Genomic DNA, 12,324 nt, shown 5'->3' with positions numbered 1-12,324 from the left:
AAATTAAAGAACATACTTCTAAATAATCCATGGGAAGTTAGACAACAACAATATATTAAATGAAAATGAAAATGCAACACACCAAAATTTGTGACACACAGCCAAAGGAGTACTGAGAGGGAAATTTATAGTATTAGATGCTTACATTAGAAAAGAGGAATGGTCTCAAATCAGTAATCTAAGCACCTACCTCAAGAAACTGACAAAATTTAGCAAATTGACAAAATTTAACACCCATTCATGATAAAAATTCTCAGCAAACTAGGGATAGAGGACAACTTCCTCAATTTAAAAAATTTACACAAACCAGATGAATGCATAAAGATGTGGCACATATATACAATGGAATATTACTCAGCCATAAAAAGCAATGAAATTTGAGTTATTTGTAGTGAGGTGGATGGACCTAGAGTCTGTACAGAATGAAGTAAGTCAGAAAGAGAAAAACAAAATACTGTATGCTAACACGTATATATGGAATCTAAAAAGAAAAAAAAAATGGTTCTGAAGAACCCAGGGGCAGGACAGGAATAAAGACACAGACGTAGAAAATGGACTTGAGGACACGGGGAGGGGGAAGGGTAATCTGGGACGAAGTGAGAGAGTGGCATGGACTTATATATACTACCAAATGTAAAATAGATAGCTAGTGGGAAGCAGTCGCATAGCACAGGGAGATCAGCTGGGTGCTTTGTGACCACTTAGAGGGGTGGGATAGGGAGGGTGGGAGGGAGACGCAAGAGGGAGGAGATATGGGGATATATGTATATGTATATGTATATGTATAGCTGATTCACTTTGTTATATAGCAGAAACTAACACACCATTGTAAAGCAATTATACTCCAATAAAGATGTTAAAAAAATCTACGTAAACCAACATCTAACCTCATTATTTATGGTGAAAGACTGAATACTTCCCCCTTAAGATTAGGAAGAACACAAAGGTGTCTGCATTTACCATTCTTATTCAACACAGTGCTAGAAGTTCTAGCCAACGAAATAAGGCAAGAAAAAGAAAAGCCATATTGATTGGAAAGAAAGAAAGAAAACAGTCCTTATTTGTGATTATATGATTATGTACATAGAAAATCCCAAGGAATACAAAACAAACTCCTAGAACTAATAAGTGAATTCAGCAGATTTGCAGGCTACAAGATCAATATTAAAAAATCAACTTTATATATACTAGAAATGAACATCTTGAAACCAAATTTAAAAACTCATGCTATTTATAATCGCTCAAATTAAATACTTAGGTATAAATCTAACAAAACAATAAAGGACCTGTATGCCAAAAACTACAAAACACCAATAAAAGAAATCAAACAATCTAAATCAATAGAGAGATATAACTATGTTCATGGATTGGAAGACTCAAGTAAAGATGTCATTTTTCCCCAAATTGATTTATAGTTTTAACAATATTCCTACCAAATTCTATCAATGCCTTTTATACATACAGAGAAGCTTATTCTAAAATTTATACGGAAAGGCAAAAAAACTAGAATAGCTAAAACCTTTCTGGAAAAGAATAAAGTAGGAATAGTCACTCTATTCGATATTAAGCTACATCTAACGACATTAATCACAACAGTGTGATACTGGTGAGGGACAGGCAGTTCTTAGACATGACATCAAATGCACAATCTACAAAAGAAAAAATGATAAATTGGATTTCATCAAAATTTTAAAACTTCTGCTCTGCAAAAGATCTTGTTAAGAGGATGAAAAGACAAGATACAGTCTGAGAGAAAATATCTGCAACCACATATCTGACAAAGGGCTTTTATCTAGAATATACCAATCACTCTCAAAATTCAGGAGTAAAAAACAATCCAGTTAGTAAATGGGCAAAACACCTGAACCAACATCTCACCAAAGAGGAGATATGGATGGCAAATAAGCACACAAAAAGATGTTCAACATCACTAGCCACTAGGAAAATGCAAATGAAGACTACAATAACATACCACTTCATACCTATTAGAACAGCTAAGATACAACATAGCAACAATACCAAATGCTGGCAAGGCTGCACAGAAATTTCTCTCTCATACATTGCTGGTGGGAATGTAAAATGGTACAGCCACCCTGAAAAACAGTTTGGTAGTTTCTTATAAAACTAAACATACATATACCACACAAACCAGCAATTCCACTCCTGGGCGTTCATCTCAGAGAAACGAAACTTTACATCCACACAAAAACCTATACCCAAATATTCATTGCAGCTTTATATGTAATAGTCCAAAACTGGAAACAGTCCAAATGCCCTTCAAATGGGTAAATGGTTAAACAAACTGTGGTACATCCATACCATGGAAAACTACTCAGCGATGAAAAGGAATGAATTATTGATACATGCAACAACCTGGAGGGATATCCAGAGAATTACGCTCAATGAAAACAGACAATCTCAAAGGTTATATATTGTATGATTCCATTTGTATAACAATCTTGAAATAACACAGTTACAGAGATGGGGTACAGATTAGTGTTTGCCAGGGAAAGGGGTGGGATGAGGTAGTAGGGTATGTGACTATAAAGGGATAGCACAAGAGAGTTTCTTTTTGCTGATGGAACAGTTCTGTATCTTGATTGTGGTGATGTTTACATATATGTGATAAAATCACACAGATCTATGCACACACATACACACAAAATGAGTGCACGTAAAAACTGTTAAATACTGAATAAGGCCTGTAGATTGTACCAATGTCAATTTCATGGTCTTGATATTGATCTATGTGTAAGATGTGTAACACGTTACCTTTGGGAAAAGCTGGGTGAAGGGTACACTGGACCTCTCTGTACTATTTTTGCAACCTCCCATGAGTCTATAGTTATTTCAAAATAAAAAGTTTTCCTCTGTCACTCTTTCTTTGTACAATGCATTCAGCTCTCCATTTGGGTCATTTTAAAGACTTGAGAACAACTTGGCAGTAACTCACGGTGGCTTTCTGTCAATAACTAACCAAGTGCTAAATGTTGCCTGATCATATCCCATGTCCTGACAGATGTTTATGGAGATACTATCAGCCCAACCTCTGGACCCATAAGCACCCTTTAAGTCCTTTTATTAAAAACCTTCTTTAAAAAAATTTTTAAAATCTACCTGAAAAGCTGCTTTTCATAAGTCCACATTTTTTTTTTTTATCAAATCACCCAGCAGTACAAGGTGGGAGGAGAGGAGAAACAGGTGCCCTCAAAGATCTATTACTGCCTCTGGGGTATTTGAAGAACAATTCTGAAGTCCTGCTAAGCCAGGCTGGGCCCAGGCAGCAACCCCACAAGGCCCTTTCTTCACATCAGAAATGGATTCCCGTTCTTCTGGTTTGGTCTCAGTTCCTGAATGTCACCGCACCAGGGCAGGGATGCTCAAATACCTTCCAGTTCTGACTTCACCTCCAAGGAGACCCTACAAAAACTGTCAGTTAATTTCCTCCCATTTTTAATTACTTTTGGTTGTGTTTAAAACATTAACATGTCCATGAATTCTTAGTGTGATGATCCCGCAAATTCTCAAGCTCCTTAGATATAGGATTAAGCATTTAATTAACTCCAGACCCCACTCTTCTTAATACTATGGGGCCTGATTCGTTTGGAGCAATGAAGTATTCAAGTTTGCGTGCATAGTTTAAAACTGAATGCTCAGGTTATCAGCCAGCTACAGTTACCAAGTAGCCAGCTTTGCCCTTTTTACAACTGCTAGATGTTTAACAATGTAGAAGTAAATTTTAAGCTACTAAACTTCTTGGTTAAAATGATTTCCGCTTGTCCAGCGTCTGGGGAGAATGTTTACTACTGCCTGAACCACCTGAAATGGTGTAGACCCTTCTGGTCATTCCGAAGTCAAAATTATTTAAAGACCTATCCTGTATGATAATAGAGAATAGATAATTTTAAAAACTGTCTTGGTGCAATTAATTTCCAGAATTACAGAGATTTCTGTATATTGTTTTGTGAAGCCTGTATAAAAGGTTTTTTTTTAATATGTGGCATTGAAGTGTGAAGTCATTCCTTAATGGCTTAATTAATACTCGAATTAATTCACAAATTCACTTGCACTTTTAAAAAATGGATTGTTTACTTAAAGATTCAAAGTCATACTCCCATGAGTTGGGTGTATTTTATCTCCTTTGCTACAGTTCCCCTGAGTACTTAAATGACCAGCCGGGCCCTAACTGCAGCTGGTTGACCTACTAATAGCCTCACTGCCATCAAAGGGAAACGTCATTCCAGGCTGTGATTGCCTGCAGTTGGCTTGGCTGAGGCTCCCCGGGCGGAATAACCCAGGAAGACACACTCTTAGCATTTTAATCAAACTTTTTTCAACGTCTGAAGCTGGGATGGGGGAGGAGGAAGAATCAACTTCCTGCCGGCTTTCAAGGTTGAGAACATAAGATTCGGCCAAATGAACTTGCCTCTTTCAGTGGCCTTCCTGGCCCATTTCAAGTCAGATACCGATCCCTGGGCGTCCCCGGTGGCTCTGCGAACCAGCATGGGCACCTCCCTCCCCTCCTTGAATTGCACTTGTAGATTTCTACTAGCCCCTCTTTCCTTCCAGTTTTCTTGGTTTCACCTGTCCCTGCCCACACACTTGTGCCAGGTGAGGTGCCCCAGGTTCCCCACCAGAAGCCACTTCACAGATGCTAAAAGTTGGTGCAGGGACCTGGCACTCTGGCTGCGGGAGCTGAGGTTTCCGGGTATTCAGCGGGTCCTGTTATCACGGGGGAATTGCTTTCCAGCCTATTGTAACAGCCTTCCTCCCGGACCCGCTGCAGAACAAATGGGCCGAGGACAGGCATTAGCCTCCTTTTCAAGGGCGATGTGTTTTGGGGGGGGGGGTCATCTCCCAATATCCTACTCTGGAACTGCCCCCTGTGAGTGATGTTATCATCTAAGTTTATGTTAACCTTGGTTAAGCTTTCTTCACCTTCCTGTTTTCACCTCAAATTAGTGAAATGCAGTGCCAAGGAAAACGGAAATAACTGACAAAGGAGCCATTAAGTTGTCTTTTTTTTTTTAAGGGAGCTGCCTAGGGATAATGTTAAAATAATACTTGAAATACCAGAAATGTCAAAGTGCAAGCGTTCCCTCCCTGTGACTCTAAAGCAAAATGGAACAGGAAACATGGAGTTTGCTAATACAACCACACCCCCCAAATAGCCTAGAAATATATTTGAAGCAGCATACATGTTATAAATCGTTTCCAGACTTTCAATCTGAAAAATTAAGTAGCAGTGGCAGGGGGCACCAGTATCTTTGCATTAGTCAATACTAGTTTCAGTCCTATTTAATACATGAAACAACTCTCCCTTTAGGTGAAAACAGAGACTGAGTTTAAAAGAAAAATAAGGGACTTCCCTGGCCATCCAGTGGTTAAGACTTCGCCTTCCAATGCAGGGGGTGTGGGTTCGATCCCTGGTCCGGGAGCTAAGATCCCACATGCCTTGCCGCCCAAAAACGAAAACATAAAACAGAAGCAATACTGTCACAAATTCAATAAAGACTTTAAAAATGGTCCACATTCAAAGAAATCTTTAAAAAAAACCCACTAACAAACAAAACTCTTGCCTGGGGAGTAAAGGGAGAAACTCGGGGAAAAGCCACTTGCCTGACCCTGGGCAGCCCATGTCCAGAGTTGAGCTGCATCCCCATCCCTCCCTGCCCCCAGTGGGAGAAGAGGACTCACTTCTCTGCTCCGGAATTCAGAATAAAACCTCATTCCATGGGACTCATTAGTCAAGACCCAGAGTCAGCCAGTGCAAAAACGGAATGGCCATTACATTTCCCCAATAGAAGAGAATAAAATAATAACACGTTTCCAATTTTATCATACCCACCCCCAGCTAAAAATTTCCTAAATTTTTGAGCTCACTTTAGAACAAAAGGAATGCGCTCCAAACCAGTGTTAATAAAACTTGGAAAGACGTGAGTTTGGCTAGTTGACTTTTGTTTTTTCCTTTCATTGAGCTGCTCCAAGATACAATTTTAATTGGTGTACCTACTTGCTTTTGTGAGAAAAGTCGTTCCCAACTCAAATAAAGGAACGGAATCAGTATTTTGTAATATATATTTGACCGCCCACTTGCAGATGTTTGCCGTCTACCAAGTAGGGTTGGCAGGGGTTAGTGAGGGCACAGGGTTGGGAAGCTTGGACCTACCCTTCAGGCAGCCCTTTGGCCTCTACAGGGGGCCAAATGGAGTGGGGGGCACTAGGGCCACTCCCGATCCGCTTCAGGATTCACAGGTTAGGATGGCTAGTCAGGGTACAGAGTTTGTGTGTCACCCCAAGTCTAGCCCATCACTTCTGGTTCTCTCTCCCTGCGGAGCGGGGCACTGTGTCTGTGCCACCCTTTCCTAGCGCTGTGCACAGTCTGGCAGGGATGAAATGGCCCCATGGCCGAGAGCAGGTTCACGTTCTCACAGGACACTGGCGAGCCGTACACCCGTCTTCTCCTGGGCCTGTAGGATTGCCAGAGATTGCCATACTTAGGAGCAGGACATGGAGTTTTCCTGAGCTCAGAATGATTTCTCCTTCCCTTTGACTGCTAAGAAATAAAAATAAATCTAAAAGGCATTCGATAATGCTGGGGGTTTTGTTGGTCTTCGGTAGGGCTCTGTGTTTATTTTTAGCCAACCGTCTCCTTTTTGTAAAATAGTCCCCTTGGCAATTCCCAGCTGGGGGGATGGGGTGGGGGAGGGGAGTGCACAGAAAGGCAACAAAGTTTACCTTTGTTGTTGTTTGCAGAACCTGAAAAATGTATTGTTTTCCCTTCTAACATCCCTGTTGGCGATATCCTTTATTACAGGAAGAGACAGCATCTATTTTATTGCTTCTAAAATCTGTATATTTAACATACGCCAGCTCTAGGCTGTTTGAAAGGAAGTCCTATTTTTAAAACATTATCTTGGTTTTAGTATTTTTGGCTTACTGTTCCCATAAGCTCTCCGAGGCAGTAATGAGTCCTTTTTGGTAATGTCTGGTCTCAGTCATGGGGAAAGTGACCCTCAAAGCCCTGGGACATTTTTTCCTTGATGTTCACTTGATCTGTATGTATGTCAGGACTGCTTCAGCCAGCCTCCAGTTGTGCTGTTCATAACCTTCCCCAGTTTATCATCTTTACAAAGGAACTCAGAGTCTCGAGTCCCCACCCGCTCCCCATAGCTTACAAACGCTTCTGTAATGTTCTACTTCAGCCTTTCAGTTAGGCTGGTTTCTGTTTCCAGCCTGCTGGTTACTGTGACCAAACCATCTTAATCACACAAGATGAATCTGTCCAAGCTGGCCCTCTAAGCGTTTGGATTTCAGGCCAGATTTGAGGCTTCTTGCTGGCAGGGCCCAGAGACTGCCCTGCATTCTCACAACTCTCCCTGTGCCTTCGGGGCTCCTTCTAACACCTCTGCCTGAAGGTAACACTTAAAAGAAAGGGCTTCCATTCCACGAGTGAAAAACACGAGTCTACCTCAGTGGCTATTTTTAGAATGTGACTCTACAGCCAAGCCCCCTGCTGCATCCATTTCAGGGGAGGAGAAATTTGCTCACTGCGGTCATCATTGAAGTCAAACGTGGTGGTCGTCTTCCACCGCCCCTTAACCCCCCAGATTTCAAAACATTCACTGCCAGCTGCCGTTCCAATGTCTTCTCAGCATCCAGCGGACTGACGGCCTCTGGCTTGGTGCCTGTGGGCTGGAGCAGGGCTGAAGGCTTCCCATTCCCATGAAGACATCACTGAGCTCAGCAACTTTGCTCCGACTGAAACTGCTTCCTGTTCAACTCCCCAATAGTTCTCCACTTCCCTGTGTTCTTGAACTTGCGCCAGAGCTGTTTCTTAGTCCCTACTGTTCTTATTTTATACTGCACCTGAGCAGAAATGGTTCTTTCAATAGAGCAAGTTCCTCGGGTTCCATTACGAAGTGAGAGGATGAGGGGCCAGGAGACCTCACAGAGACAGAGGTTCATTTATTCGTCACCTTGTTCGACTGGACACACAAAAGCAAGGCCCGTTTAGCTTTTTTCAGTTTCAGTCTTTTCTGTGCTGCTTAGACAGAGAGCAGGCTGAGAAAAGGCATACTGAGGAATTTTAAGCCAGCTGCTTATAAATGTTTTTTAAAAGCATCACTCCCAATTATTTATATTACATTTGTATTCATGGGAAACAAATCCCTGCCCAGACTACAAAAGCCTCTTTGAAAATCCTCTGAATCCTGCCTCAACAACTGCAAATGGGCACTTCTGCCCTCCACCCCCGCCCCCCCCCAATAAAGAAGGCTCTCAGGAGTAGAGAGAAACTGTATAGAGTTCAACCTCATTTAAAATCAGCCTCAGTTCCCCACTGATAGTGTCCCGAAATAGCTGAAGTTCAAGTCACTAGGTACAATCCCCTGCAGCAGTAGCAGGAGAAGTTCAGCTTAATAAGAAGCTTGCTACAACCTGATGTCCTGTGTAAGTGTGGTTTTATAAAGGGATGACCACTTTGATTTCAAGATGTGTCCAGTCCTTCAAAAGAACCACAGAAGTGACACTTTGCAAACCCAGGTGCGTCGAAGAAGGACTAAGGAATGAATTTCATCTCAGCATCTGGTTATCACAACCTGAGTTGGGAGGCATTTATTCACCGCCTGAGATGAACTGTAGGGTCAGAGAGGGCCAGGGCGCTGGGAGAAAGGGTTTTCCACCTATCACACTAGCCATGTTGAAAAAAAAAATAGATAAAATGCTTGTTGTTGAAAGTCTAGGAAGCAGACACTCCAAGAAACAGCTGGTGGGGGCAGACGTTGGTGCAACGTTGAACAACTTAACCTCTCAAAATGTAAAAAAGCCTGTATACATTTTGCTCTATACCGTCACCCTACTACAGAAATTTTTCTTACAGACGTACTTACATGTATGCAAAAGATGCTATTAAAAATGCAGCAATGAAGTGTTGGGACTAGGAACTGGTTAAATATGTTACAATACATTCCTACAATGAAATACTAGACAGTCACTGAAAAGAAGACGATATAGGAACTTTTCGTCTTTTTAGGTTTCATTAGTTTTATCTCTGTAACCTTTAAATCATACCTCACAAATTAGATTTCGTCACAACTGGATTTAGAGAAAGCAGAGGACTCGAGTAAACTATTTTCTGAAACACTGACACAAAAAAGGGAAGGGAAGAATTACTTAGAAAAGATTCTTCACAAAAGACCATCAGAAAAATCCCTAAACAAAAGCTAAATACTTAATTATTAAGTTTAATGCTAATCAGTAAAGGATTTTAAATCAATTCGCTGGCATTAAGTTTCTTGTTTAAGTCCACAAATCTTTCTCTAAACATTACTGACCCTTTGCCAAAGGATAAATGGATGAACTGAGCAGTACCTTATGACATAGCTAGCTGTGGGAACATTCCATAAAAAATGGAAAATAATTTTGTAAGAACACAATGGCAACAGTCAGCAGCCAATATTCTCAGAGTTTCCAATTACCAAAAGCATATACAATTTTAGTCTAGAAAAGTAAGTCAATTTTATAAAATTAAGCTTTTTAGATTGAAAAGCATGCCGCTTTAGGGAAATCCCCGGTGGTCCAGTGGTTAGGACTCTGCGCTTCCACTGCAGGGGGCCCAGGTTCGATCCTCGGTGGGGGAATTAAGATCCCGCAAGCCGTGCAGCCAAAAAAAAAAAAAAAAGCATCCCACTTTAACTGGCACAAAGATACTGAAAAATAGTCCCTAAAATTCTCACTAAACAATTTATAGAACGAAAAATATGCCCTTATAATTATTAAATGTAGTCAGTACTGGGACTCTTCAAAAACAGGTGATAGGGCTTCCCTGGTGGCGCAGTGGTTAAGAATCTGCCTGCCAATGCAGGGGACACGGGTTCGAGCCCTGGTCTGGGAAGATCCCACATGACGTGGAGCAACGAAGCCCGTGCACCACAACTACTGAGTCTGCGCTCTCGAGCCCACGAGCCACAACTACTGAAGCCCGTGTGCCACAACTACTGAAGCCCGTGCGCCTAGAGCCCGTGCTCCGCAACAAGAGAAGCCACCGCAACAAGAAGCCTGCGCACCGCAACGAAGAGTAGACCCCCGCTCGCCGCAACTAGAGAAAGCCCGCGCGCAGCGACAAAGACCCAACTTAGCCAAAAATAAATAAAGTTATTTATTTATTTAAAAAAAAACAGGTGATATACATGCCCTCAGCTGCTGGCCAGGGACTGGTAGATGGGTGGCTGAGAGCGGTGAACGTGCCCCATGGCCATGTTCTCTCCATAACACAACTTCAAGTACTTATCCAAGATAGTGATTACCTCATCATTTAGAATCTGGGACTTGCGAATTCGAATTCTCTCCACCATCTTCTTCAACGGCACGGTTTTGATAACCTCATCTTTGCCATCATGTTTCTGGACTTTAAGTAGATGATAGCAGAAATCCAGTACAACAAAGTGCCCCTCCCTGTCACCCAAGAATTGTGGGAATGTGAATTGGTGCAGCCACTATGGAAGATGGGATGGAAGTGCCTCAAAAAGTTAAACACAGAACCATCATATGATCTAGCAATCCCACTGCTGGGTATTTATCCAAAGGAAATGAAAACACTAACTCAAAAAGATATCTGTACTCCCATGGTCACTGTAGCATTAGTTACAATAGCCAAGATATGGAAATGCCCTATGTGTTCATCCGTGGATGAATGGATAAAGCAAATGTGGTATATACGTGTACAAGGGACTATTATTCAGCCATAAAAAAAGAATGAAATATCACCACTTGTGACAACATGGATGGACCTTGAGGACATTATGCTAAGTGAAATAAGTCAGAAAGAGAAAGACAAATACTGTATGATGTCACTTATATGTGGAATCTAGCCCTCTGCCCCCCACCCCAAAACCCATGAACTCGCAGATGCAAAGAACAGACTGGTGGTTGCCAGAGGCACTGGGTGTGGGGTTGAAATGGGTGAAGGGGTCAAAAGGTATAAACTCCCAGTTATAAAATAAATATGTCAGGGAGATGTAATGTACAGCATGGTGGCTACAGTTAATAATGCCGTGTGTGTGTGTGTGTGTGTGTGTGTGTGTGTGTGTGTGTGTGTGTGTGTATTATTTATTTATTTTTTTGGCCGTGCCGCATGGCTTGTGGGATCTCAGTTCCTCAACCAGGGATCAAACCCGGGCCCTCAGCAGTGAGAGCACGGAGTCCTAACCACTGGACCGCCAGGGAATTCCCATATATTTTAAAGTTATTAAGAAAGTGGATCTTAAAATTTCTCATCATAAGAAAAAATACTACATAACTTTGTGTGGTGATGGATAGTCTCTAGACTAACTGTGGAGATCTTCTGCAATATATACAAAGAGTGAACCATTACGTTGTATGCCTGAAACTAATATAATGTTATGTCAGATCTCGATTTTAAAGTTTTAAGGAATTAAAAATAAAAAGATTTAAGTACAAAAAGCCTACATACTTCTGTTTGAATTTGCATGAAATATTTCTAGACATATATCACAAGAAACGTAGTGGTTACTTCTATGAAGTGAGCCTGGCAGGTATTTTATATCCTCCTAAACTGTTGAACTCTTTTTTCGCCATGTGCTTATATTATTCCTAAAAAATTTTTAACACTAGTTTCAAAATAGAGAGCACCTGATTTTAATCCTCTGGCTGTGTTATCCTTAGCAATTACCCAACTTCGCTGAGCTTGTTTCACCATCCATATGATGGGGATACTATGTACCTCATAAAGCTAAGATGAGGACTAACTCGGACAACATACAGTAAGCTAGTAACACAGTACACAAAATAGGCACTCGATAAATGTCACACGCACCCCCACTTAGTGCCAAGAAAACTTGTAAATCCTCTTAATTCAACCTCGTCTTCTTATTGGTAAGAACACTAAAGCCAAAATGGTTTAGGGACTTGCCAAGGTCAATCATGTAGTAACCAGGAAAGCCAGGCTCTGATGCCTGGGTTCCTGTACCCTAATATAAAAACTGATTTCATATGAGCCAAGGAATGACTCTGCTACTACTCTATGGCCACACCTCAGTTCGCAGGACCAGCCTCCTCCCCTGCTTCACTCGCCACATTTGATGAGCCTTGATTTTTCCTAAACACTAAATCCACCATCAACTGAGGGGGTCCTGCCTGGGAAGGCAGCCCCAAGGGGGAGCTCCAAGAATGTCTTGGTCAAAGGCAGCACTAACCTCACAAGGGGGCAATAAGAATTTGGATGTGGGTGTGTTTTTAAAAATTGCTCGCACCTTACTGCATCCCTGCCACTCAAATACCTGTCTATATGTACACACACACACA

General features: G+C 41.6%; 1 protein-coding gene across 2 annotated transcripts in view; it reads right to left on the bottom strand.

Moving 5' to 3' along the window:
* CHST7 (carbohydrate sulfotransferase 7) overlaps window positions 1–12,324 on the bottom strand; it is an 81,295-nt gene that overhangs the window by 6,655 nt on the left and 62,316 nt on the right. The gene's annotated exons all lie outside the window — the stretch shown is intronic.

This window comes from Balaenoptera physalus (genome assembly GCF_965194825.1).
Source record: "Balaenoptera physalus genome assembly, chromosome: X".
In the NCBI taxonomy this organism is placed as follows: Eukaryota; Metazoa; Chordata; class Mammalia; order Artiodactyla; family Balaenopteridae; genus Balaenoptera; species Balaenoptera physalus.
This window is presented reverse-complemented; position numbering and strand designations above follow the sequence as displayed.